The sequence below is a fragment of the Triturus cristatus genome, chromosome 5_1 (assembly GCF_964204655.1).
Source record: "Triturus cristatus chromosome 5_1, aTriCri1.1, whole genome shotgun sequence".
In the NCBI taxonomy this organism is placed as follows: domain Eukaryota; kingdom Metazoa; phylum Chordata; class Amphibia; order Caudata; family Salamandridae; genus Triturus; species Triturus cristatus.
Window position 1 is genome coordinate 1,001,664,687 of NC_140587.1, and position 27,716 is coordinate 1,001,692,402.

Below are 27,716 nucleotides of genomic sequence, written 5' to 3' on the forward strand. Positions count from 1 at the left end.
AGTTTGTGTTTTTATTGCCTGTGTAGTTCCCGGATATTTCTCGTAGAGTCGGCACCATGCTGGGCTGTCTCACCAGAAGCCGACAGACTGGGCCAGCGAGCCATGTGGGCCTGCATGGAGGTGACTGCAACATAGAAAGAGGACAGGGGCTTGCACTGGCCCTGAGTAGGTACTGCAGCATTATTATAGTGCTTCACACCGCACTCTAGATTGTCAAAGCACATTTGTGGATGTGTAGCATGCTACACCGTTGGCTGTGGACCTGGTGGGCTCTGGTCCTGGGTGGTTCCCTGCGTGAGTGACCAGAGGGGGAAGCTCTCGTCTTTGGGACAGCGCACAGCGTAGCTGAGGTGTGAGATGCACTTGGCAGGTGTGCAGAATATCGTTGTAATTCACAAGCAGTTGTAATTGACTCTGACCGTGCATCTGCATGTTTCAATGGCAGTATATACAGAGCTCGGGCCTATGCCATTGGCAATGCGCTGTATAGAGCTTCTATGCACACAGAGATGCATGAATGTGTCAGAAAGCACCTGAACACCTTGGAATGTCCGTAGGGATCCTCCGGGGCCTGAGACAGTCGGTCCCATCTCAGTGTTATTTGCCTATGTCCCAGCTTTGCAGGTGTGTGCTTTCTGCTCCTCATTATTGTGAGAAGTTGGCCTGGCATATGCTGGTCACTAGTTATAGTGGCCTGCACCAGTCCAATTCGACTCTTATGGTAGATAGGTTTAAGATAACCTTTTAAAGAAAGCTATCCTAGTGGTAGCTGTGGAGAGCAGCCTTCAGGCTAAGTCTCTGAGGAATGTAAAGCAGCTTGTTTTACCTTATAATCTCTTGAATTACCAAATGAAAAGGACACCACACAGGTATATATATCAAATATATATGTATTTATTCTTAGATACGCTCTACTAATCTCTTTATGAGATTAGAACCCAGATACACATGCAAATGTCAACACTTCTCAATAAATTAAGCACAAACATGGCTGTAGCCCTAGGGGCGTACCAGGCCATATACTAAGAAAATGGTTTAACAAACTCGACTTGCAAAATGAAAAGGCCTAGGTCCTTGGGAATCGCTGGGGCTTCACTTCTGCAGTGTTAGCAGGTAAGTAATCAGCCCACGGGAGACGCGTGCAGTGTCTAAACACAGCAGCGGGTTTCCTATTGGTTTCAATGGCACAAGTCGTGGTTTGTAATTTAAAGTTTTAGGGCACTTCGAAGAAGTCAACAAGCAAGCCACTTACAGGGTAAGTATTTCGAGGGCCAACACACACTTGGGCACCGGAGTGCACGAGTTACCTCACCCACGGAAGCCGGGTGCATAGGTGTCTTTTGGTGTCGGGTCGCGATGCTGTTTTCAATGGAGATCACTGAAGACTTGCTGCTTGTGACGACTGGAGAGGTGTCCACTGGAATCCGAAGATGGATTGAAGTTGAAGAGGACCTGAAAATTGAGGGGACAGAGTTCAAAGTCACTTGCCAGTGACCGGTGGCCAGCAGGATGGATGACCACTGATGTTGCGTCGCTTCAGGTCGTCGATGGTGATTTGTCTCTTCGCTCACGAGGTCCAGGAGAGATCGCCGATGACCAGCAGCTGGATTCGGAGGGTCCCACGACGTCTGCAGCTGATGACGGTGTCGGCAACCGGATTGGAGCCAACAAACCTTGGCAACTGCAAGTCTCGTGTAGAGTGAAGATTGAAGATGGTGCAGACCAGCAAGGTCTGATGGACTTACCCAGCGAGGGTAAGTGAGGGCAGGCCCGGAGCAACCAGGAGAGCCCTTGAAGTCGATGAAAAAGTCTTCGGGTGAGTCACTAGCCAACGGGCAAGTAACCGCAAAGACGCCTTTGCAGGAAAAGTTCCACAGGAGCCCACGGTCAGTCGGGACGGTGTAGGCTGCTGATTTTCGGTACCAGACCTGCTAGGGACTTGGACTACAGATGGTCCAAAGCACAAGTTCGTAGAGCGTTGTTTAGGGTTTGCACTCGAAAGCAGTGCACGGTTCCCTGGTATTGCTGTTCCTCGTCACTCGTGGGGTCCAGACGCCACAGCTTCGCTGGGGACTCAGAATGGCCGTCGAGAGGTCAGGAAATCCGCTTCAGGGGACGCAGGGACTTTGAACTCCGCCGGGAGCGGTGAAGTTTGCAACCGTTGATCAAAGTTACTGGTACCTGCCAAGCAGGGGAGTCACTCCTTGACTCCAAGGGAGATTCTTCAGTCTTCCAGAGATAGTGGAACGTCGAAGGGCCAGGATTCTTCTTTGTAGAGTCGTCCAGGGTAATCTGAATTGCATTGGCAATGCTTGGTATCTTATAGTGAAGATAGGGGAGGGACTAGCTCTATGACCACTCCTCTAGGAGGGTCAGGGTAGTGGGTGGTTACACCCACTTCCCTTTGTCCAGTTTTGCGCCAGAGCAGGGGCAGGTAGCCCCTGAACCGGTTTGAGCTGGCATATGCACAGAGGAGCCTACTGCTCCCCCAGTGCAGGACTTCAAAGCACTCTAGGAGTGCACCCACCCAGCTCCAATACACTAAATCCTGTCTGCGAGGTGGTAACACCTCCCTGTGACAGGATACCCTTTGTTGGGCTTCCTCCACTGCGAGTTTCGGTCAGCAGCAGGAGGGCAGCCCGGTGTCTGTGCTGGTGGCATCCATTTTGTGATGCCAGGGCTCTAGAAGATTTCTACCGTTTAGTAAAGTGGGTACATGTCGTCCCCTCTAGAAGGGTGGGAATCATACTCCCACACCAGTTACTGGTGTGGGGGTATGATTCCAAGTTGTTTGACACCAAACACGACATGTTTTGATGCAGTCATTCCAAAGTTAGCATTTACCGCGAGGTTATAATGCACTTAAGAGTAAATGGTTTAACCGCATCCACAAACAGTAGCAGAGAATAGACTCTGCCAGCTGCAGAGGGGTCCTGCTCATGCAGAAGCACCCCCTCACATAGTAAACCAAGCGCCCTGCCCTCAGGATTGTTAGGGCCTGCAAGAGGGGTGACTGATAGGTTTATATGTGTGTGTAGGGTGAGATATAGGAACCTATACCTCTGTGAGGAGTGCTAACACTAACTCACACAGGCTGCAGTAGCAGGCCTGTGGTGTCAGATTGTGAATGCTTCCCAGGGGTGGCATAATACATGCTGCAGCCCCTGGTAGGCCTTTGAAGTACCAATGCCCTAGGTACCTAAGGTACCATATACTAGGGGCTCATAAGGTACCACAGTATCCAGTCACTAGGGCATCTAATATGCACACCAAGTTGTTTTAGAGAGATCAGTGAGACTGGGGCCCTGATTAGCAGGGACCCAGCCAGACTATAGTCAGAAACCAGTGTATACATAAGCAAAAAAGTGGGGGCAACATAAGTGCAGATCCTACTCTCCTACAATTATGATTATGTAATCTGTGTGTCTTGTGTAACACTACAGTGCCATTGTAAAGCACTTTAGCACCTTGGAATGGCCGTAGCGCTCCTCAATGGCCTGAGACCTTTGGTCCTACCTCAGTGTTGTGTGGCACCTTCCCAGTCTTGCATGATTGTGTAATCTGTGTGCCTTATGTAACTGTACAGTACCAGTGTAAAGCGCTCTAACACCTTTGGGTAATGTTGGCTATATACAAAAGTGTATATATACCTGACGGTGAGCAATCATTTACTCTTTGATGGTGAAATCAGGTGAAGTCAGGAAACTTGACCAAGGTGAAGGTAGGTCGAGTTGCCCAGAGTTAACCAGTGTGAAGTTAAACCTCCCCGGCCACTGTCAGAGTGCACTTCCGGCCTCAGGATGTCCTGTGAGCTGCTGGGCCAAACTTGCTTTGTAACTCATAGGGTATTTCCCCGCTGGATAGGGGCCTTTGGAGGCCGCTTTTTTAAATGCCAGGGCCACTGGTGGGGCCCCTGTCTCTGCGTTACAGCAGGAACAGAGGGAGGCACAGGCCATGATTACATGTGCATAACTCACCACAGTAATAAGAAAAGCTGTCTCCTGCCTTTAAAACTAGGAACAGGGACGGAACCCAGGCCTCTGAACAACCCCATCCCCCGTCTCCACCCCCTATCAACCCTCCCCGCAGTACAGGGCGCTCCAACACTTCAGGAGCCCCCCAGACGTTTAGGGGGCTGAAAATCCGCTCAAGGCCAATGAATATCTGTGATCTATCATTGACTCAGGGGCCCCTCGTCACATTCTGCAGGAGGCCCCATCATTATGCATTATACCACTGGTAAGGAGCCAGGCTAACCGTTCACCCTCTCCACTGCGAAGGCAACAAGCATTTGCAATGCAATAGGTCTTGCATTTGCAAGAGTTTGGGCTAAGGCATTGCAAATGACAATGCCTTTTATTTATGTGTTTTGAAAACGGGCAAAAAACACACACTTTGCACTTATAGTCAATGCTTACGAGAAGCAAGGCTGGCAGTGACTGCGCCTCTTTTATTGCCATCCTTGCTTCTTGTAAGCCAGGACTATAAGTACAAAGTCCGTGTTTATGGTCTGCTTGCAGGTTTTCAAAACACATAAATTAAAGGCAGTGTTGTTTACTATGCCAACAGCTCAAACTCTCTCTAACGCGAGACCTATTGCATTGCAAATGCTTGTTACCAGATAGCATAACCTCCCCCAGCAATAGCTGTGGATGCAACTGACATGCAACAATAAAGAGATAGTTTTAAGAAGTAATAAGCAAAATATCGATATATGATAAAAACAGATGCAGTGTGATCATGTTATGCTTCTATTAGTGCTTTGAAGCAACCTTCTAACTGCTTTAGCAATACAGAAAGGCATCAAATCCAATGAATAGCATCGTACCTATTAATGATAAAAGATCAACTAGATGTAATATTCCCCTAGTCCTAGTGTAAATCGTACATTCGTCTTTCGAGTCCAAATCAATAACTAATAGTAGAAATTAGTCCAAGTGTAAATATTTGAAAATAAATCAGATGTTAGTATGGTTAGCACGTTTAAAGCATATCACTCAAGTACACAAAATGTTCCATCTGTATTTTTCTAAAAGTGGTAATGTTTTGGTGTAGTAAGGGTGAGGGATACCTGTGTATCCCATTCGCAGCCGTTAACCATGTTAATCACCCAACATCTTTACATTTTTTTTAGAACTGGGCACCAGGCGCGGTAGGTCCATTGGGGTGGTGGGGCGTTGCCCCACCACCAGCCACATGGTCCCATTCAGTCAACAGAAGAAGTTAATTAAATAACGCTCGCTCCGCTCGCGGCACTGGCAGTCGGCAGCTGAAGGGTGGGGGGGGGGGGGGGGCAGGGCTGGCTGGGCAGCAAGGGTTGAGAGTGACAGCTGTGCCTAGTAAGCGCTGCTGCAATAGCGCGCATGCTCGATTTTGGGCTGGTCATTTCTATGACCAGCCCGAACATGCGCGCTACAGCCACCCTGGCAGCCACCCTACTACCATACTAGAGGGGGGAGTCGGGACCGAGAGGCCGAGGGTTGCTTGAATGCAGCAGCCCCCGGTCTCCAAATGGGCAAGCCGTCACGGTGCACTAGCCAATCCTGATGCTGCTAATGCAGCGTCTGGATTGGCAGAGACACCGCGCAGCCTCAGCCTAAGGAAAGGCATTTGCTGCAGTGGGTGCCGTGTGTGGGTGGGTGGCACTGGGCGCTGTGCCGCACTGTGATTGGATTTGGCAATTGCTTATTCACTTATTACACACATGCTCACACACATGGTAGCACATAAACACTCCCTCTCACACAAACACATTCTCACCTGCAAGTAAGCACACAGCATACATTGAAAAAAATGTTTTACTTACCTGATACTCAATTTTTTTTAAATCTTTTTTTACACTAATGGTGAATAATGAGTATGAGTTAGTGAACATAAATTAGCATCAATGTGAATGTGGTATGCTTGTGACTCTGCATATTGCTCTTGCAAAATACCCATATTGGCATACCTGAGACCATTATTAACAGACAGGGACCTGGCATTCTAGAGAAAATACTTGGTAAATTGGAAATCCATGGCAAAAGGCTGGCACAAGCATACTGGATGTAATTCTTGGTATGGGACACCCATGGCAAAATGCTTGCGCTAGCACGCTGGATGTGATTCTCGACATAAAAGAACACGTATGTGGCATACAGGAGGGGTACAAACATGATAAAATGCTGGCCATATCATCCTAGAGGTAAACTTTTATATAAGGGTCACCCATGGTACATGGATAACATTAATATCAACTTTCCAGGACTGGCATATTATATATCATTGTTGGCATAAGGGGCACCCGTGGCTTATACTTGCCCTGGCACAGTAGAGGTTATTTTTTACATATGGAGGTACCCATAGCAAATTTTGAAAAATCGGGGTCCACTTTCATAGCCCATGGCTTTGTAGGAGATTTATATGAAACGTTTCCTTTAAAATGGACTATTTGACCAATTTATTTTCAAATTGTCTTATGCACAGAATCCCTCACCCCAAACCCATTCAAAAGAGCTCTGGTTCATTTGCTTTGCTCAATACAGTTTAGGGCAAGTATTGTATCCCTTACACCCCATCACATTCATTGGTTATGGCAGCACCCTAATATATGTGGATCTAAAAAAGAGACATTTGTGTTGTAGTTTTATATTAATCCCGCATTATGTAACTTCAGTGATGTCAATTATTATGTCATCCGGGTTATGGTAAAGGCACATTACTTCCTGGGAAGATTAAGGGTCAAATGTCATATGCTGTCAGCCTGTCACTTCCTTTGATATTAATAAGATCAAAGTGTGTGTGATGTAACTTCCGCTGGCGTTTTCATGAATTAACGTCCATGGTGCTACTATGCTTGATATGAGTTTTAATCACCTAATATGGGAGGAGGTATGGCTTTTGTAGAAGGGTGAGTGGGACTTTAAGGGACATGAGTCAGATGCTTTCAAGTCACCGATTTTTGTTTTATATAGCGCAAACTCGACCCGAAGCTATCAGAGCGCTTTGCATGAGCACCAGTTGAGTTACGGACAGACATATTCATTTTGTTTGGCACGGGGAGATTAAGTGATTTGCCCAGAATCACAGGATGTTGAGCGTCCCTGCTGAGACTCGAACCTGGTTCCCCAGCTTCGAGGTAGACTGCTCTAGCCATTAGGCCACATACCTTGGCCTGGAACATTATAACGCCGATAAGAAAAACTAAGCAGGAAAGAAACATCTACGTTCAATTACAGTAGAATAGAAATCTTTCTAAAGAAAATTCCCTGCCCTATTCCACCTACTACTTTCTCAGCCCAACTCTCAGGGATGTGTGAATGACAACAGGAAATTATATTTTCTTTTGCTTTGTAATTAGAACATTGCTTAGCGGTACTATTATTGTTGCTGTCAGTATTATTCCTTTTATTATTAGTATGATTACTTTTATTATTATTGGGTCATGGGTTGAAGCTGATGGAGCTGGACATATTCATGTGAGGTACTGGCCAGACATCTCGTAGGCATCAGAATCGTTCTGAGCCTTGCCATCGCGGTTCATAACTGAGTGTTGGCCCTCTCCTTAGATACTGCAGGGTCCTCTTGATACATTGAGATATACTGCTGAGGAGCAGAAGTCAGTGAACAGGCACCAGACTACAGTGTCCACCTAACTGCATGATGCCAAGGTGACGCTTGGACCCGGGCGATTGGCAACACCTTGCGCCTTGGAGAGGTGAGACCAGTGTATATTTTCATCCGCTGGTTCCAGGTGGGGCTCACTGGCACTCATGTTTGGGGACCAGCACTTATTTTGACTCCTCAGACTTTGACCCAGAGCTAGAGAGAGAAAAAGACAAAAGAAAGAAAGGACGAGAACGTCTGAAAAACAGTAACAAGGTAATAATGGAGGAGCGAAAAACAACCTGCAAGAGTGAAATGAAGGTGCAGAGAATGTATGGTGGTGGAAGAAAAAGAAATTAGATGGAAATAAGACTATTCAGCATCCCTGGCATTTGGCAGCGCCAGCTGTGGGTTCTTGGAAAAAACTGTGGGTGCCAGCACTTATAATTTTACAAATTAAGCACTGTGTGGGACTGCTACTCGAAAGAGACCAAGGTTCCAGAGGGCAGCAGCTGGTGCATCATCAGATATTGTGTTACTAAGGTGGTAATTGGATGGAGCTTCACGGCAGGGGGCAAACCCAGCAGCAATGTTGGGAAAGTTTTGCAGGGCTGCGAGTCCCCTCTCCGAACAACCTCTTTGCATGCCTGACAGTGACATAACCTGAAGAACGCGTCGCCATTGTGCGCCCCACGCTGAAGTGGCTGAGAAGTGGTTCCATACAACAGGATGCCTCTATTGAACTGCCTGTTGGGCCACAACCTCTTACTTTGTCTCCAATTTCCCCATAAGTTCCAATACGTGCTAGTTGGCACATAACCAGCAGTACCCTAAAGAGCATGAAAAATCTCTTTGGGTGGAGCAAAGAGGAGCATCACCTAACCTGAAGCACTGAGACCGGGAGACACAGATTCAGAAATACTTGACAAAGATTATCTTCCAAGCTCCTGCTGATAAACACAATCATTCACAGGGCAAATGCACCAAGAGTAACTTAAAAGCTGAAACAGAGCAGCACAGCAGGTACTCACACCACAGAGACATGATAGATTCTACACATGTGGAAACCTGGCATGGTCAAACAAATGACGCAGACCCAGAGCAACCCAGTAAGACCAAAGTATCAGAATGGGAACTGCAGAACATTTGGATTCGGCATATAGTGAGAAGAAGGAACCGAGCAAGCATCCCCGGTCAAGGATGCTGCCTTGCTTCATCTTCACAACCCATGTCTCTGAAACAAATCACAGAAAGACAGATGGGAAGGACAGACGGGGCTCCAGTAAATGACCTGGTAACTCAAATGGCTGATATATAGGAAGAATACTCCTACTCCTCCATAGATAAAAAAAAGTAGCTGCATCCTACAAGCCAGCAGAGAAACAGTTGAACACAAGATTGATGCGAGTGCCCTAGGGTCTCCTGAGTATAGATCAATATAAATCATCTGGCAGGGCCACAGTCACAGAATCCATGTTTGCTGAAATGCCGCAGAATTAGACGGAAGAGTGCAATTTCTTGAGTACAGAAAAAAAATTAAGAACAGTGATCAGGAAGAACCAAAATCGGAATCATTGTCTACTTGAAAAAATTGAAAACCCAAGTATGGAACTGTACCTGGAAAACTGGCGTAGCAAACAGGATTGTCCAAGTTCTTTGTAGTTGAAAGAACATACAGTCTAGGCTCCCTGCCGTCTCCTAGGTTTCCATTTCATCCACTGATAATCTGCATGCTCACGTACAGGCAATGTGACCACTTAATTAAAAAGGCCATACAGGGAGGCCTCCTAATAGTGGACAATAGCAGGGTTTTCCTGTTGCCAAACTACACTGCAGTTCAAGAGAAGCACTTTCCTCAACGACAAACATTAATGAGGGCTACTGGGCATCAAGTGTAACTGCATGCGCCCAGCTAATCTGAAAAACGTTTCAGAAGAAATTTGTAGTTCTTCAATCAAAGGTGGCCCAGAGACTGGGCAGAAGAACTGGTGGCAGAGCATTGTGCCCAGAAGCCTAACAATACTGTTAACTATACTCCCCACAGAACCATTGGAACTACAGAAAGTCACAAAGGATTACTTGAAAAGGCTGTGCTAACATTGTGCAATGCTAGTTTTGTATTTCACGCTGGGAGGGAGTTTGTAAAAGGATTTTCAAATCAGGTCATGTTTCATAACTTACAAACTGCAACTAAAGAGAGGGAAGATATGATAACCAGGGGTGGGTGCAACTTAAACTCCGTGGAGGTTTAAAGGAAATTCAGCGAGATTCTGTGGAGTTCCGCTAATGGGTGGAAATATGCATGTTGCATTGCAATTCAGCACCAGTAGTGTGATCAGCGCTGAAGAATCAGCACAAATGGCATCATGCAATGCGCAAGAGCACGCAGGCATTTCAGTTGCTGCAGCGCGAGTAGAAAATCTGCTCAAGCAGCTGCAAGTCTATGAGAAGCAGCCCTCTCACTGTGACTGCATGCACTAGAGAATGGCAGTAGGGGGGCGCCAAATCATGCTCACATTTCTGGAGGCCTGAGGAAAAAATTCCACCGTGCGGTAATTGCCAGAATTTGACCGTAAAAAGAGTTGCCAATCCCGCGAGTGGAAAGGAACATTCCAAACACCCCTAATGATAACACATAAGGTCCAAACTACTACGCACCAGTCAGATCTGTAGGTCACCCCAAAGTCATAGGCCAGATGATAACATACACTACATTAATCAAGAAAGAAATAGCCACTCCCAGATTACACACAAAGTACAATAGCTAGACACTCGGGGCCTAAGCACAAATTGCATTTTGTAGTATGTTTAGTAATACTTCAATAGCACTGCTAAACATACTACAAAGTGCTATTTACAAACCTACATACTGAGGTTTTGCCTCTACTTTCTTTCAATCCTCTGATGAAAGGCAAAATTTCAGTAGGCGCCATTGACTGTAGAAAAAGATTTCAGCGCACTAATTTGGGAATACTTGGTCTCTGTTGTGAGAGAGGACAAAGGCAGAAACAGTGGCATGATGTTCTTTAGGAAGGAATGCTTTTAGGAGTGTCCAAGGTCAGCAGATACATTCTAATGGATACATCTTCTTGCAAATTCCTCACCTATAATACTCCTTCCAGGCTGGTTTGAAATCTTTTCCTAGCATTGAATTTCTAGCGTCACCAAGGTGCCACATGGGCCCAGCCGCGACTCTGCCCTGGATGTGAGGTTCACCAAGGTATATTAAGTGTCAATTTTGCACACTGGTACTGTGTCAGTTGCTGATATTCATTCCATTCCCCATCGATGCATGCAGAGAGAAATCGAGAAAGCCACTGCAGCGACAAATACAGCACATAATATGTTTGTATACCTTAGGATCCTATTAATCCCAGCATTAGCTCATGGGGAGGAGGAAGTGTGGTGAGGAATTTGAAGATTATAGAGAAAGTTTATCAGACAGGGTACCTTGTTGCAAATGCAATCAAGTATCCTGTCTACCAAACTCTTAGTATGCCTGCCTCATTTAGAGTTGGGTGGACCATAAGTATTCTGTCGCCACTCTGCATACCCTTTTACTGCCGCATAGCAGGATTTCGAGGGGGCTCCCCCCCCTTTTATATACGGCGGTGCGCTGCTGGAGAGCAGCCCTGCAGTACACGGGTGTGACCCTTGCATATGCGGGGAACATACCCCTGCTTGGGATACCGTTACAAGATGGCTGCTTGACGACACGCAGGCTGACGCCTTGGTTGGACGAGGCGATCAGCACGATAACGGACCTTTTTAGAGACGGGGTGTTAATGGACCATGATAATTTTGTACGAGAAACCGGGGCTCCGGACCATCTATATCTCTTGCACGCAGCAATATTACAATATGTCAGAACACACTGGGACCCACATAGACAGGAACCAGCCACGAATGATTTGGTTAAAATGCTCTACTATATGGGGAGAGGCCGACACCTTGTTAAATGGCTGTATGTGGGACTGCGTTCCCATACACAAATAGATCTGCTACCGCTGCGCAGAGCATGGGAAGGCGACATAGGCAGAGCATTAGAGGATAGAGAGTGGAAGAAGGTGGTGGAACACCCGAAGAAGGTATCGAGAAATGCAAGATTTAAGTACATCCAAACCATGATTTTGCATAGGGCATATCTAACACCGCATAGACTAGATAAGATGTACCCAGCTACAGAGCATAGTTGCCCTAGAGGGAGCGGACCTTATACATATGATATGGTCCTGTCACAGACTGGGAGGGTACTGGGACTCGGTTAGACGACACACGGCGGAGATTACCCATAGGGAAGTGCCGGCCACAATTGAGTGTTGTATTTTAGGACTCAGAGCGGGGTCTTCGAAATATAAAGTACAGAATAGGTTTGCGAACCTAGCACTTTTATTGGCAGTGCGGGCAATCACCAAAAGGTGGAAATCCAAAATGCCGCCTACGATCTATGCGTGGCATACTGAGATGGTGAGATGGGGTAGTGCAGAGAGCGTGGCGCTGAGACGAGAGGAAGTGAGAGGGCTAAGGAGGACGCCTATAGCAATGGACTGGGATGTTATGCTGGAAGCGGGGCGAGCCTTAGATGTAGACTGTCCTGCCACTACTGACAGCACACAAGGTAGTGGGTGAGCCCGAGACACGGACAGGCCAGTACACAACAGTACGACATGAGCACTGTGTATGAGGTGTGAAGCAACTTAGACAAGAGCCGAACGTGACAATGGGAGGTATGCACAGACCCAGGGAGGCAGGGGAGGGGGGGAGGGAGTGTTAAGGTTGTTGATCTAAAGATCTGCAGGTCAGATATGTGCAAATCCTGTTACTGTAATGCTGTAAATGCATATAACACAAATGACAATAAAATCTGTTTAAAAAAAAAAAAAAAAGTATTCTGTCGCCAGAGTCCCTGTTGCCACCATCAACAAAATACTTTCTTTGATGACCCTATGGAATATGGGTAGTCAGAGGAAGGAATTTACACTGCCCACTCTATTTAGGGTGGACTGTGTAAAGTGCTTTTTTTCTGTGCATCACCACAAGAAAAAGTCTTGCAGTAAGAGACAGAAAAAAACAATAATATCCCCCACACCCTGAAAGAAAAATCCCAGTGTGTGGGGGCCATTAGTTTTTTGTTCTTCAAAAACAAACTCTCGCTTTGAGAGTTTGGTTTAAAAAACCTTTGAATAGTTTGACACCCAACCATCATGGCTGGTGGTCCCATCCAAAAACACACACAAGATGATGGGAGCGATGCTTTACATTTGTCAAACTACTGCCAATCGCTCAGGGTAGCATCACAACCCATTGTTCTTTTGCTCACCATGCCACCTCAGTTTGGATCGAGCCATATGCAAATCAGTCTTGACCCTTCTCATTGGAACAGTCCAGTCCGAACTACCAAGCCAGGTCCTCCCTGAACCGGAACACAAGCAACCCAGGACCAGTTTCGCCCTAGCTATGGGCTCATCAGCCAGGTACCGCTTGGTTCTAATGACACGGTGAGCATGGGACCCATGCTCACTGGGTTCTGGGTGAAACCGGTCCTGGGTTACTTGTGTTCCAGTTCAGGGAGGGCCTGGCTTGGCAGTGCGGGCTGAACTTTTCTCATGAGGAGCAGAGTCAAGACTGATCTGCATACTACTAGTCCAAGCTGAGGTGGCACAGTGAGCAAAAGAACAATGGGTTGGAGTGTTACCTCAAGCTATTACCTGTGGTTAGACTTATTGTAAGCAGCCTCCCGTCATCTTAGGTGTGTTTGGTGGTACCATCCATCAAACTTTTCCTACATTGACGGGAACCACATGATGATAGATTCTGTCAATGTAGAGAGTTGAACACAGGGCCTGGGGACAACTCTTAAGTTGGCGGGGAGTATCCCTCTGGACGGCAGAGGTATTGTCTTCCGCCATTCCAATGAAGTAAATGCCGTCCACCACACTCTAAGTCAGGCCCTATGTACCCACCAGAAATATCATTACCGAAGGAAAGTAACTTGTCCCTCTCAAACATCTTCATGTAGATTCCTCACCTTATAAATGAGTACCAAAGCAGTGCCACAGGAACGTGGGACTGATTTTTGCCAGTTAACCAAGGAAATCATGCAATACAACACAGGCAGCGTACCCGATACTGAACATGAGGCTGTAGTGTTTTGCTTACATGTTCAATGAAAATCACATGTGTGCCCGGAAGAGGTAGACAACCGGGATATCTCTTGAAAGAGCTGTAGAAGCTGTCCTGTCCCTGGTGTTATGAGCCTGAATGGCGTCCAGGAGGCCTTTCTTCATGAAGGCACGGCATATCTTAATACAAAGGATGACCCAAACTAAAATAGTGCATTGGGTCTCAATGTTTTCAGTTTTAATGAAGCCCGCAAAGAGTTGGTCAGCAACTCTGATGCATGTGGTCAAAGTAGTTGATGCTACATATCTGGAATCCTTCCTAGGCAGACCTACTTCCTCCTTGTTTGGCGCTTAATGTGGAGGAGGGAAGAAGGCTAGAAGTGTATTCGCCTGGGCCATATGGCGTACAGAAACCTCCTTGGGTAAAGAGGATGAGCAGGTGGGAAGAACCAATTAATCCCGGCAGAAGTCTGTGAAGGGTTGACAGACTGGGCCTGGAGTCCTCCGACCCGGCAAGCAGGAGAAAGCACCACCAACAAACAGTTTTCAGAGTATGGAGTCAAACCAGGCAACTTTACATCGGCTTGAATGGAAATGTCATCAAGAAAGTCAAAACAAGGGGGGCGTTGCTTGGACGTAGAAGATGGCGGACGCGTGAGCGAGGAGCTCGGCACCAGCCGATCACTTCTCCTGTTGTCATCTGCAGCCGGGGCATCTTTCAGCATCCCTTCCGCCGGCTGAGTGCTAGTGGAAGTCAGGAGGGCACTCGGTCTGATTTCTGGGGCTCCCGGTGCTGTGCGCTGAACACCGCAGCGGCAGCCGATGCTTGGCGGACTAAGGCTGCACGGGCTGACTCCTGGGGCAGCCTCGGCCTCACTTCACATCCCGGCCGGAAGGCCGTGCGCAGGCCGCGCTGACCGGTGTGGGCCTCATCCAGACGCGGGTGCCTGTGGCGGGGCCGGAGACTGGCAGCGAGAGGACGCCATCTGCATGTGAGCTGTCAGGGGCATGGAGGTCGGCGCCGACGGGCTTCCCGGAGCTGCGGTACGGAGCCCGGAGCCACTGGGGCCTACACCAGAGGGTCACTCATGCTGAGGTGATGCTGGCGCCCTGCAAGGTACCCATGGGTTGGTTGACTGCGTGACCCTGTGCATGAGCAGAGGCTTCCGGGAGCAAGACTACGCGGTCAGGGACTGCGGGGGCAAGGAGCTCAGCGGGAGTTTGGGGATGGAGGCGGGCCCCCGTGCACGTGTATGGCTGGCATTCTTGCCCCTCCCCGCTCCAGACTGGTGTTGGTAGGATCCTCGCTGCCTCCGCCCGGACTCCTGATTGCGGCCCACTTCTACCACTGCCCCGGATGGTGTCTTTGCTGTGAGGCGCTGGCGCGCACGGACGCTTCCGTTCTGCGGCGCTGAGGGGCAACCGGTGTTCGCTACCCTATTGCCAGCACGGGGGCTGCCTGACTGGTCATAAGCAGGGCTTCACGTTACTGTATAGTGCCGCAACCTGATAAAGTGGCCGGGTGTCCTGGTCACTCCCACACACCCCGCCTTAGGACTGTGTGCAGACAGGTTGAACCAGACGCCGACATCACCTCCCGGTCCGGAGTATCCATCAGCAGGGAAAGGCCGAGAGGTTGGTGGTCTGGGCAGCCGGAGGGCTGCTGGGACTCAGGCGGCGGCTGAACTCACGAGAGCGGGCACCGGAGCCTGGATCCACCACGTGGCAGAGGCCTGCGCTCTTGATCTGACCCAGGGGTGGGTCGGCGCGAACCCCTGGGTACGGGAGAAGGCGAGGAGTGAAGATCAAGCTTGCGGTACTGTCCTCGGCGACAGCCACGCCGATGTGGGTGGCCTATTACTGACCCTGATCCCGACACCTGGTGCACACTGTGAGCTGCGGCTCCGCCCAGGAGTCTCTATTGCCATGGGAAAACCTAGAGGTCGCCAGGTGGGCGCCACGCAGGACCAGTTACAGACCACTCTGGATGACCCCTTCCAACGGCAATTCAACAATGTCCTGGAGGAAATAGCTGATACTAAGGCGACCCTCCATCAAGACATTAACACTGTTGCAGTGGGTCTTGGCCTGCTGCGCGACGAACATACGAAGGTGGAAGAGAGGGTCAAGGGGACAGAGCATGCTGTGGCTGAGTTGGCGCCTGCCCATAAGGCCTTGGAACAGGTGGGAGCCCTCACGGACAGAGTGGGTCAGTTGGAACGCAGGACGGAGGAGGCTGAAGGGCGTAACAGGAGGAACAATGTGCGTGTCCTAGGCCTGCCGGCATGAACGGAGGGTGGTGACATGGTGGCCTTTCTAGAACAATGGTTTAGGACTGTCCTGGCGCCAGAGGGCCTTTCCTCCTTCTATACCCTCGAACGGGAGCATAGGGTGCCAGCCAGACCTTTCGCGCCTGGACGGCCTCCGCGTCCAGTGGTAGCTCGCCTGCTCCACTTTCGCGACAGATCTCCTCCTGCAAAAGGCGAGAACGATTGGACCTTTTACAGTGGATAACATTAAAGTCTCGCTCTTCCCAGATTATACACTGGAGGTCCAGAGGAAATGGACTTCCTATCTGGAGGTCAAGAGAGCTCTAAGGAATGAAGGTCTTCAGTATTCCCTGATATTCCCGGCCCAACTCCGTATCCTGCTAGATGGGGCTGCTCATTACTTCGATAGTCCTAACGATGCATGGGACTGGCTGGAAGTCTATAAAGGCGAGACTCCTGCAGCTGGAGGCCCCAAGGGCATTGAACGGCCACCTCTGGAACAACGGAAACGACTGAGGCGGCGCACTCTCAAAGGGATCTCCAAGAAGCCGACTCCATCACAGACTGAGCAGGAGCGGGCCGGAGCTCTACGGGCGGTGGTTGATCTGCTGGGGAGCCAAAATATAGCTTCAGTCACAGAACGGGTTCCTCTAAGGAGTCAGACGGCGTTGACACAGACTCCTCTCATAGTGATAGCACAAAGCTGCTGGAGGTGACACCTCAAACTGCGGATGGTATCATCTGATGAGACTGGCAACTAAGGACTGATGTGCCCTTTGGAGACCCCTTGTCTGACTGTCGCCTGCTCTGGGCCCTGTGCTGTGTCCCGTTTATTGCAGGTTGGTGCGCCCTCCTTCATAGGGTCACTTCTCTTCACTTTTTCTTGCCCTGTTCTGCCTGGCCTACCCCCGTTGAGTGCTACGTTAGGTTGCGGCCTCAATTAGCTCGTACTGTTCACCATGATGTTTGGGCGGTGGACTGTTGTCGGACTGCCCTGGGATCGGGGAGTTCACCATTATAGTTTTTTTGTTGTTGTAGTGTTTAAGACCTGGTATGCTTACAGAGGAGTGGGAAGTTTTGTACGCCAAGCGGCTGGGGTGGGGACCTTAGTTACTGGGAGGTTTCCTGGTTTGATGCAGTGGGAATGGATGAGATCCAACAACATTTCCGGTTCCTAACGTGGAACATTAGAGGGATGGGGTCCATTGCGAAGCGCTCTAAAATGTACTCGTACTTGCGGCGTAGGGACATCCATATAGCATTTTTGCAGGAAACCCATTTAAACTGCGAGGAAGCTGGGAGGCTGAAAAGAAGGTGGAGGGGCCAGGTATTTGCGACCGCCTGTTCCGCCTTTGCTAGGGGGGTATTGATCTGGGTCGAGCCAGGGGTCCCCTTTGCAGTAAGACGAACATGAGTGGATGAAGGAGGCCGATATGTCCTGGTGGCTGGGAGATTGGCAGATCGCGAAGTTACGCTTGGGATGGTCTATGCCCCTAATCAGGATCAGGTTGGCATTTTAGACCCCCTTTCTGCGGTATTGGCGAGTAGTGTACAGGGCAATCTAATCCTTGGGGGAGATTTTAACTGGGTTGTGAAGGTTGATCTAGATCGGTCGCACCCGCCTTTGCTGGGGTCCCTGACTCGCCGCATTGCTCTAGGGTTCCGAGCCTGGATGGAGCATTGGGGGCTTGTGGATACATGGCGGCTACAGCATGATAGTCATAGGGAATTTTCTTTATTTTCCTCAGTGCACCAAGTGCACACGCGCCTTGATATGTTTTTATGTTCCCCTGCTTTTAATAGTTCTTACACACACTCGGAGTACCTGGGCCGTACACTGTCGGACCACAGTCCATTACTGCTGACGTACCAGCTATTAGGACGGTGTCCCCCAATCCCCACCTGGAGACTTAATCCAGTGCTGCTAGATGATGATCCATTTAGGACTTCACTTCACACTCTTCTTGATAATTATTTCCCTATTAATGCTAATACTGCATCCTCAGTCGGAGTGGAATGGGAGGCGTTTAAGATGGTGGTGCGCGGCCACTGCTTGGGACAGGCAACTGGGGTCTATAGGGAGCTCTGACGGGAGGTGCTCCAACTGGAAGGCGACATGTTGAATAATCTTCAAGGCACCGGGGGGATATCTCATCTGGAGTTGCAATAGGCCCGCAAACGCTACGATGTGGCCATGGGTCGCCTACGCTGCTACAACTATAACGAGTATCTTGATAGGGTGCAGAGGGAGGAGGGGAAGGCGGGCCGTCTCCTGGCTCGCTTGATCCAGCCTAAGCTGGGTGGCTCTCCTATTACCCGACTGGTAGCGGAAGATGGTGTGCTACAGTATTGTCCTGATGAGATTAATGATTCTTTCGCTGCGTTCTATGAACAACTTTATGCGGCCCAAGCAGCAGTCCCTTGTTCTGCGGTGAAGGAGTTCCTGGATCCGCTGCCCCTTAGGGTGCTGGAGGATGAGGATAGGGAGGAGCTGGGGAATCCGATTACCCTGCAGGAAATTCAGGCCGCTATACATGGGCTGCCGTTGGGTAAGACGCTGGGACCGGATGGACTTCCGGCCGAGTTTTACCAGCGCTTCTCTGACATACTTGCACTGCAACTGGTTAAGGTATATGCGGATGCCTACGAGACTGGGGTGCTGCCTGACTCCGCTCGGAGCGCTCTAGTAATTCCTCTTCCAAAAACCAAGTCGCCGAGGGCCAGGGTCAAGAACTATAGGCCCCTATCCATGCTTTCCTTACATTTTAAGTTTCGTAGCAAGGTACTAGCTGGTAGATTAGTCCCGCATATGCAGCCGCTGGTGCACTCGGACCAGAATGGATTTTATTCCTGCCCGCAACACCTCCTACAATCTCCGTAGGCTTTACTTTATTCTGTACCATGCTGATGCCCCGCGCTGCCTCCAGGCTGCTGTGCTTTCCGTCGATTTGGAAAAAGCTTTTGATACGGTGGCGTGGAGGTATCTGTTTGCGGTAATGAGGAGAATGGAGCTGGGGTAGGACTGGATCCGTTGGATACGGTTGTTATATGCAGCGCCCACTGCCAGGGTCCGCACAGGCTGGACGATATCCAGGGAGTATGGTGTGTATCGGGGGACCAGGCAGGGTTGCCCCCTCTCCCCCCTCCTTTTCGCCTTGGCTATTGAACGCATAGCCGAGAGGCTTTGCCAGGGGGGTGACGGGATTGGACTGGACTCTGCTGGACGGATGCATTCTGTCTCTCTCTATGCTGATGATCTTCTGGTGTTTCTGGGGGACGCAGTGGTGGGCACCCCGACGGTAATGCAGATATTGGAAGATTTTGCCAGTCTATCGGGGTTGCGGGTTAATAAAAGGAAGACTTGCCTATTCCCAGTAGCTGGTCCCCTCCCTCGGCCAGATGCTCTGATGCCCGATATTGTTTGGCCATGGAACACATTTAAGTATCTGGGCATTCAAGTGTTCCATTCGCTTGAGGATTTGAAGGTGGGTAATTTGGGAAAGGCAGTGTGCTGTTTACGTGCGTGTGTCCACTTTTGGAGTTCCCTCTCCAGCTGCCCGTGATGTCCTGGGTTTCCCTATCCAAGATGGTCATGCTCCCTCGTCTGTTGTACTTCTTTGTCAACCTCTCGGTCCTTCTACCTAGTTGTTGGTTCTGCCCCCTGAACACCCTGCTCCGTGACCTGGTGTGGGGAGATGGTCGTACCCGAGTGTCCCTGGTGACTCTACAGCATCCAGCTGCTGAAGGGGGGCTAGGAGTGCCGAATTTTTAATATTATATTTTGGCTGGTCAGTTGCAGTGGCTAGCACAGTGGATAGAAGAGGTTAACGGACAGGGGACTTTTTTGTCCCTCCCGGAAGCCCGTCCCAGATTAGTGACGGCAAAAGTCCTCAAACCACTGAAGCCCACACCGTACTGTTCCCTATTGCAACGTACTGCCTTTCAGGCCTGGCGGAGGTGTGGGAATGGAGGAGGGCAACACGCTAAGTATACCCCTGTGTTGCCTTTGGTGGGCCTACCACACGGAGATCCCCAATCTGTCTTTACAGCTGAGCAATTGGCCCCCTGGACGGCGGTGGGGCTCGATACTGTTGGTGATTGTTTCCTGGACAAGTGCCTAATCTCTTTTGATGGCCTTGTTGAAGATTGTGGTCTGCCTCCAGGCCAGTTTCTGCATTATGAAGCCTTGGCCTGCACCTTTGCACAGTTGTGGGGGGAGGGTAGAGGTGAGCCGGATACCCATCCAGTGCTCCATGCCTTGTTCACGCTTGGAAATGCACAGCACCTAATGAAATGGTTCTATGTGGCTCTCCAGGAGGCCTTGGTGCGTCCATTGACCAGACTACGTGCTAAATGGGACGTGATTGGGGGTAGGGTGTTACCAGATGCAGAATGGCGAAGAGTTTTGTACTACCCTAAGAGGATCTCTCGGAACTCCCGCCTCAAATATCTGCAGTTTAATTATACGCATATGGCTTACATGACCCCACACCGACTTAACGTGGCATATGGGGGGGGGGGAGGTTCCTTCTTGCCCCAGATGTTTGCATCCGGATGCGGACTTTGGTCATATGATTTGGGAGTGTGGAGTCGTGTGGCCTTTCTGGGAGGCAGTGCTGGGTAAGCTGGTGGACATACTGGGCAGGGATCTCCCTTTCACAATACAGACGTGTATCTTAGGTCTTTTTCCTCGACCGCCGAAGCATAAGGTAGGGAACAGACTTATAGACTTGGCGCTGGGGCTAGCGAAACGTCGTATTGCGCTGGGATGGAAATCTACCGGGGGACCACAATTTGCACTTTGGCATAGAGATGTTGTGGTGTTTGGTGGAGCGGAAGGCAGAGCACTCAGTTGGGAGGAAAATAAGGGCAGGAGGAAGCTTCCCTTGGCAGACCAGTGGAGGGCAGTGCTGGCGACCTGGGAGAACCCACAGGGACGGGAGGTGGGATTGATAGATTCGGGTCCCGAGTCAGATGTGGGCGCGCACCCAGGGGTGCCCTAACTTTTATCACCTATTGCCGTCTCGGTTGACTTGGTGTCCAGACAGTGCAACGCGTCTACAGACTGGGCGGGAGTAGCGTTGATTGACTAATTGCAAATCTGGGGGCAGTGACCTTAGTTCCAGCTATAGGACCCTTCCTTGAGAGTTAACCTGCTGGTCCACTGCTGTCACTATCTCATATACTGTGTCCTCACCACTAGCTGCACTGGAACTATTTGCTGTTATTCCTCCTCGGCTTCAGGTCTTTCATTTGTTTGGTGTTCTTTTTTTTCTTTGCCCCAGTTGGGTATCTTTAAATTGATAGATGTTGATTTTTGTGTTGTTTGGGCATTTTGAAATATTGGTGACTGATCCCACACTGATCATTATATGGCACTAGGTGCTCTGGATCGTGCACTGAGAAGATGCATGTTGCTATAATTTGTGATTCTTCTGATATTTAGTTTTGGGACTGTCCTGCCTCTGCATATTTTTATGAAAATGTGTATATTGAAAAATTAAAAATGCCAATAAAGATATTTAAAAAGAAAGTCAAAACGAGGATCAAATCCCCACTGAGGGACAATAAACAGAGTCAGAGAAAACAAGTTTTGGGACAGAAAAGTACTCTGCATGGTAAAGAAGTGTACCCCTGTTCTGAGTGCCCAACTGTATTGTTTTCTGGATCCCTAATGCTGATTTCTTTTGTCATGGGAGGACACGGCTCATGCTTGTGTGCCATGTCATAGGCCTATCTCATGGATTGCGTTCCTGTTGGACCAAGAGGGGCACCCAAAGCACTACCCTGCCTTCACCAGGAGTTAAAGAGCACAGGCACGGTGTTGGCAGCATACTGTAGTAGTGACCAGGTCCTTTTTAGGTCGAGCCTATAGCAGCACACATGAGCTGCTTGCTCGACTTTTAGTAAGGGGTTTCAGAAATCGCCCCAAGCTCACCACACGCTTGTGCGTGTTTTTTTTCTTCCTCACATTCTAATGGGCTTTGCGTACGCCTTTCAAATAAAGACAGCACGCAATTGGGCAAAGGCGGGTGCATGTCCCTCCTTTGCTCTGCCCACGGCCTATTGGTGTCGGTTACCCGCACAGGCCACATTTGTTTTCACTTATCGTGCTCAAACACGGGCGCGATAATTGAAAACAGATCGCTCGCTGTGGCGCGCGCACCACTCGCGGGCTTTTTTCAGAATCAGGACCAATGCAAAAATACTGGGAACAGGGCTCTGTATGCCGGTTACTCGTCATGACATGACCAGCTGCAGATCGACCTACTTTTCTAACCAGTTTCAGGAACTGCAATTCTTGCAACATTTCTGCAGAAAACAGTAGCCAATTATGAAGCAGACTTTGCACTCCTTACGCCGGAAACCGCGGGTGGCGGCTATATTCATCTTTTAACTTTTTGCGTCTTTGACTGGGGAGCGAGGAGGGCGCTGCGCACTAATCCAAGTGTGTGAAAGCTCTATGGATGCGTTTGTGGCCGGGAGGGAGGAGGCTCGGAGGGGGCGGTACCGCTCCTCTCTCCTGCCGCTTGTCCTAGGCTCCAGACCTCGCTTTATTTTGCGACATCAAAAAACCACAAAAACTCAACGGATCCTGCCTTGAGCACCTCCCATTCTGAAAGGGGATACCCCTCTGTGCCCTTGGTGAAGCTGCCCCTGTGAGGTGCCAATACCGGGACAGCCGCGCGCACCCCGAGCGGATGCACAGGGACGCATAAAACACAACATTAAAGGTTGTTTAATGGATACAAGTGGGGTGTGTCATACAAAGCAATGTTTTCAAACTGTCCAATGTTTAAAAGGATAAATAGAAGCAATACTCTCGCCTCGAGACAGTGATCTGTCACTCTAATCAGCTGCAATTGATACTTTAGAGGAGAACCATCGAAAAATAGCATTGCGTTCACAGGCAGAGGGGTCCCGGGGCTGTTGTATGTCCCACGAATGCCCTGGCAGAGATGGCTCCACTAGAAAGGGGCGTGGCGCTGGGCTGATGGCAGCACTAGAAATGAGGAAAGGAACTTCCGATATGCGAAAGAGGCAAACTACTTTTTGCCAAATATTTGTTTGGAACTCAGCAGCGGAGCACTTTTGTGTCGTTATCAACAGGGAAGAAGAAATGGTGTGGGTTTATGGCAAGGAGGTGACCTGACACAGATATGCGCGCACACACCGTATGGTAACAGACACACAACTACTACCCTGGGAATGACTGACTGCTATCAGTCACAGACTAACACTGTTTGTGCTGCAAGAGTCTCCCAGACGCTCAGGGAATCCTCCCGACGAGTAAGGTGTCTCCCCGGTGGTGATACTGACTCGATCGTACCGAAATAAATCTATCGGCATCTAAAATCTTTCGCAAAGGCCTAAAAAGCAATGAATAGATCGCGTAATCTAGGTCTTGTCATATATGAGAAACCAAGTAGAAGGCTGACACTGTTCTACGCGATAAATTAAGTGATACTTTGTAGTGTTCTGTGTCACAAAACTCGAGCCCAGCATGAAATACATTCACAATTAAAAAGAACGTCCAAAGAATTTTATATTTTACAATACATTGAAATATGTAAAAAACCGCCAACTTTTATGTCATCTTATATGATATGTTTTATAGAGCGCATAGCTGCCCCAGCTAAAGGCCGTCCCAGCACTAGCAACTGAAATTGGTAAGAGACGACTATGAGAGAGAACACCGGGCCTATGATGTCGGGAAGAGATTAGTTTTAATGGCTTTACGAAACTCCTGTTCATGAACTTCTATCTCCTCCAATGCGTTTTAAACACCCTGTTTAACGCGCATTAATTATGATTTTACATGTTCTTTGAAAAAAATCCCCATGCACCAGCGATTTATTTTTACAAAAAAATTAATATATATTGGTAATCAAGTATTTTTCTTTATTGACTTCATGTCTGTTTGTGGGCCCGCAGCATTTATCATTATTGACGTCATGTGTATTTCTTTGTGCGTCTGTGAGACTATCGGTGACTAAGTGTCTGTGTTTGTGTGTGCACTTGTGAGCGCATAGTATTTGTCGTTATTGACTTTGTTTGTGTTTGTGCGTGCCCATGTGAGTGCGTAGTATTTGCCAATAATTACATTGTATAGGTTTGTATTTGTGTATGCGTCTATGATTACAATGGCTATGTGGCTGTGTTTGTGTGTCCTTGTGGACCCAGCAGTATTTGTCATTATTGACGTCCCTTGTATTTGTGTGTGCGTCTATGACTATGGGTGACTATGACTGTGTTTGTGTGTGTCCTTGTTGGCGCTCAGTATTTGTTATTGACTAATTATGGATTAGTTCTTGACTTCATGTTCGCTGAAGGAGCAGTGCTGACCTACTTTCCTGACGTGGGCTTTCAACGAGGGACTGCGAGGTCCAGCAGCCTCTGCCCCCACACAGCTGCTGCCTCTTCCCCTGATTGTTTCCTGCCTGCCTGCAAATAAACTCCTCGCGGCCCCCGCTCCGCGGTAGCTGCTCGCTGAAGGCGCTGTGCTGACGGACTTTCCTGATGTGGGCTTTCAACAAGGGACTGCGAGGTCCAGCAGCCTCTGCCCCCACACAGCTGCTGCCTCTTCCCCTGATTGTTTCCTGCCTGCCTGCCTGCAAATAAACTCCTCGCGGCCCCCGCTCCGCGGGAGCCGCTCGCTGAAGGAGCAGTGCTGACGGACTTTCCTGATGTGGGCTTTCAACGAGGGACTGCGAGGTCCAGCAGCCTCTGCCCCCACACAGCTGCTGCCTCTTCCCCTGATTGTTTCCTGCCTGCCTGCAAATAAACTCCTCGCGGCCCCTGCTCCGCGGGTGCCGCTCGCTGAAGGAGCAGTGCTGACTGACTTTCCTGACGTGGGCTTTCAACGAGGGGCTGCGAGGTCCAGCAGCCTCTGCCCCCCACACAGCTGCTGCCTCTTCCCCTGATTATTTCCTGCCTGCCTGCACTTATTCATAACTGCGCCCACTACACACAATGCGGGACGCGTGCGGGTGTGCGCCGGGCGAAGCCCGGGCCAAGGGCGGGCCCGTTTAAGCCCATTCGAGCACGAGAGAGACCGGAGCGGGATCACCCTCTGTCATTTACTGTGGAATAAAGGTACTTTTGTGGGAAATTTAAGAACCTTGCGCTCCATTTAATCGTTTTGAATCAAACAATATGTCGGTCCTTGGAAACACGAGTAATACCATAATAAGGGCGAAAACGCTAACTGGTACCCTGGACAATTTCATAGTCAGAGCGAGCTCGGTAATTGATCAAGGCATAATACTCATGGAGCGACGGGTGTCGCAGGATTTGGCCATGGCGAGGAGATCTTCAATGGGCCATTTTGCGACCGTACGAACACCTGAACGCATTTCGAATGGTAATCCCTTAGATATTCAAGCCCCTATTTACCACCCACAAACCGGAGTAAATGTACCTACAAATAGTACACAATTGATAACAACAATGGAGGTTGTTCTAACGCCAACAGGAAAAAACTCCCCGGAGATGTGTAATACTAGAAAACTAAGAGATAGGCGCGAGGGTGCTATCCCAAAAACAAAGAATATAATCAGGACAAAAAATAGTAATAGGCAATTAAAGGATGTCAAAGGCATAGGAAAGCGTGATATCATATCTAAATCAAAGGATGAAATTAGTAAGAAGACATTGACCAGGCATAGTATCCATCTCCTGGAAAATCCACCCCAAGACCTAAATAGTGAGGGTGTTGATCTCATAATAGATATGGATAGGATCGAGGCAGAGGTGGAAGAAAATCCCTTATTACAAAATCTGAGAGCTCTGCTAAAAGCCTCCTTAGAACCCCTAGAATCAAGACTGGCACGGATTGAGAATCAGCTCTCGCAGTTAGAACAGTCAAATAGGGGCCTAACAGACGAAATTAAAGAGAATCATCAACGCACGGCCAATGCCCAAGGGAAAAAATTACAAAAAGAAAAAACCATCATCTCACCTGCCCTGATACCGATTGTTGATACCACACTCGCACCTATACCAACAATTCCGATAACCTCCACAAGAACGTGCTCACAACTCCTAGAAAAGCCCATCTCAGCCAGTGTCCCCCAAAATGAGCTAAGTGAACCATCTATTGTAGGGGTGCCTCAGGCGGATCTCTGTTTAAACTTACCACCAGAAACTGGCCCATACGTAGTCGTATTGACCGGTGTTCCAGAATTAGATAGCTCCAGCCATGAATCATACAAGTCCCTGAAAAATAAGTTAACACACTGGCTTAATACAAATCGAACACTCCCCCGATATCACACAAGTGAAATACTGATGGTGCGGAGAACTTCGTGGGTGGGGCACAGCCCAAAAACAATCCGGGGCGACTGCGTGGTGGTAAACTTTAAAGATCCCCGCACAGTTGAATATATCTGCTCATGGGGTAATGAACACACGGGTTCATCTATAGAAACTAGACTGCTTTCTTACTTCTATCCTAAAACGAATTTAGTTGAGCCTGATGGCAAGTGGATATGGGTGAAGAAATCAATGCATGAGGGATGGGAAAATAGAGGTCAACTACCAATAACTAAGTGGAAGGAGATACCCACCCAAAATAGATTCAGCTGCCTGGACCTGGTGGACTGACTACCCTCGAGTAGAGCAATCAGAATAACCAGTACGGGGTATGATCAAAGACATTTTTCAAATGGTAATTATCTGAATGCCAACAGTGAGAGGAAGTTTGACAGCCAGGAAGGTTTAATAAATACGCACATTACAGCAGACTTAGCGGACCTAGGACAAATCTGTGAAGACGATAAGCTTAGGACTGACACCTCATGTAATTTAGTTGATCTGGATCAGATAGTTGGCCAAGTCACAGCCACCATATGAAATGAGTTGAAGTTCCATCAGGATTGATCCAGAAAACTAATGTCTCTGAGAGGGAGGAAATTACTATTAAGCGTAGGGATAAGGGCGATTCCCTAACACTTCTCTGTTGGAATGTGGCGGGCTTAGCTAGTAAAATAAATGATCCCTCGTTTGTCTCCTTCATAAATAAATTCTCTATTATTTGTTTACAAGAGTGTTGGAAGAGGGAAGCTATCCATATAAATGGCTATCGCACTTTCCATACACCAGCGAAACAAACCACAAGGGCAGAAATTCTGGGGGACTCTGTACATACATATCAAATACTATAAACATTACGATCAAAAATGATACAAGGGATTCATGTTATTATCAGTCCTTCCTCGTTAGCATAGGAGGAAATTATTACATTAATTTGATTAACTTTTATAACAACATCCCTGGAAATGAATTGGTTAAAGAAATGGATGACCTTACAAACCGTGTGAAAAATATCAGTGATGTCGAAACGAAGGGGTCTTGTGTGATTTGGGCAGGGGATTTTAATTGTTATTTGTGCACTAATAGTCAGGCAGGGGTGTGTGTTTTGAATAACCTCGTGGGAGACCCTTGTACTCATTTTACCCACACTACTGAAGGGAAACTTTTTAATACTTTACTTTTTGAGCTAGATCTGGGTTTTGCGAATGAAGTCTGCAACCAACAGATGCCTTTTCACCCTACCTTTAATGGTAGGGGCTGTAATTCAGTGATTGACTTTATATTGGTATCAAATAGTTATCACTGTTATATTTTACAGCTTGCTACAGTTGATATTGCACTTAGTGATCACTTCCCCATTAGCCCGCGTTTAGAACTTTTGACTACTAACAGAAAAAATTATGATGTCACAGAAAATCTTTATAGA

General features: G+C 48.6%; 1 protein-coding gene across 3 annotated transcripts in view; it reads left to right on the plus strand.

Annotated features, from left to right (window-relative positions):
* The window catches only part of SRD5A1 (steroid 5 alpha-reductase 1), a 264,734-nt gene that overhangs the window by 167,148 nt on the left and 69,870 nt on the right, over window positions 1–27,716 (plus strand). The gene's annotated exons all lie outside the window — the stretch shown is intronic.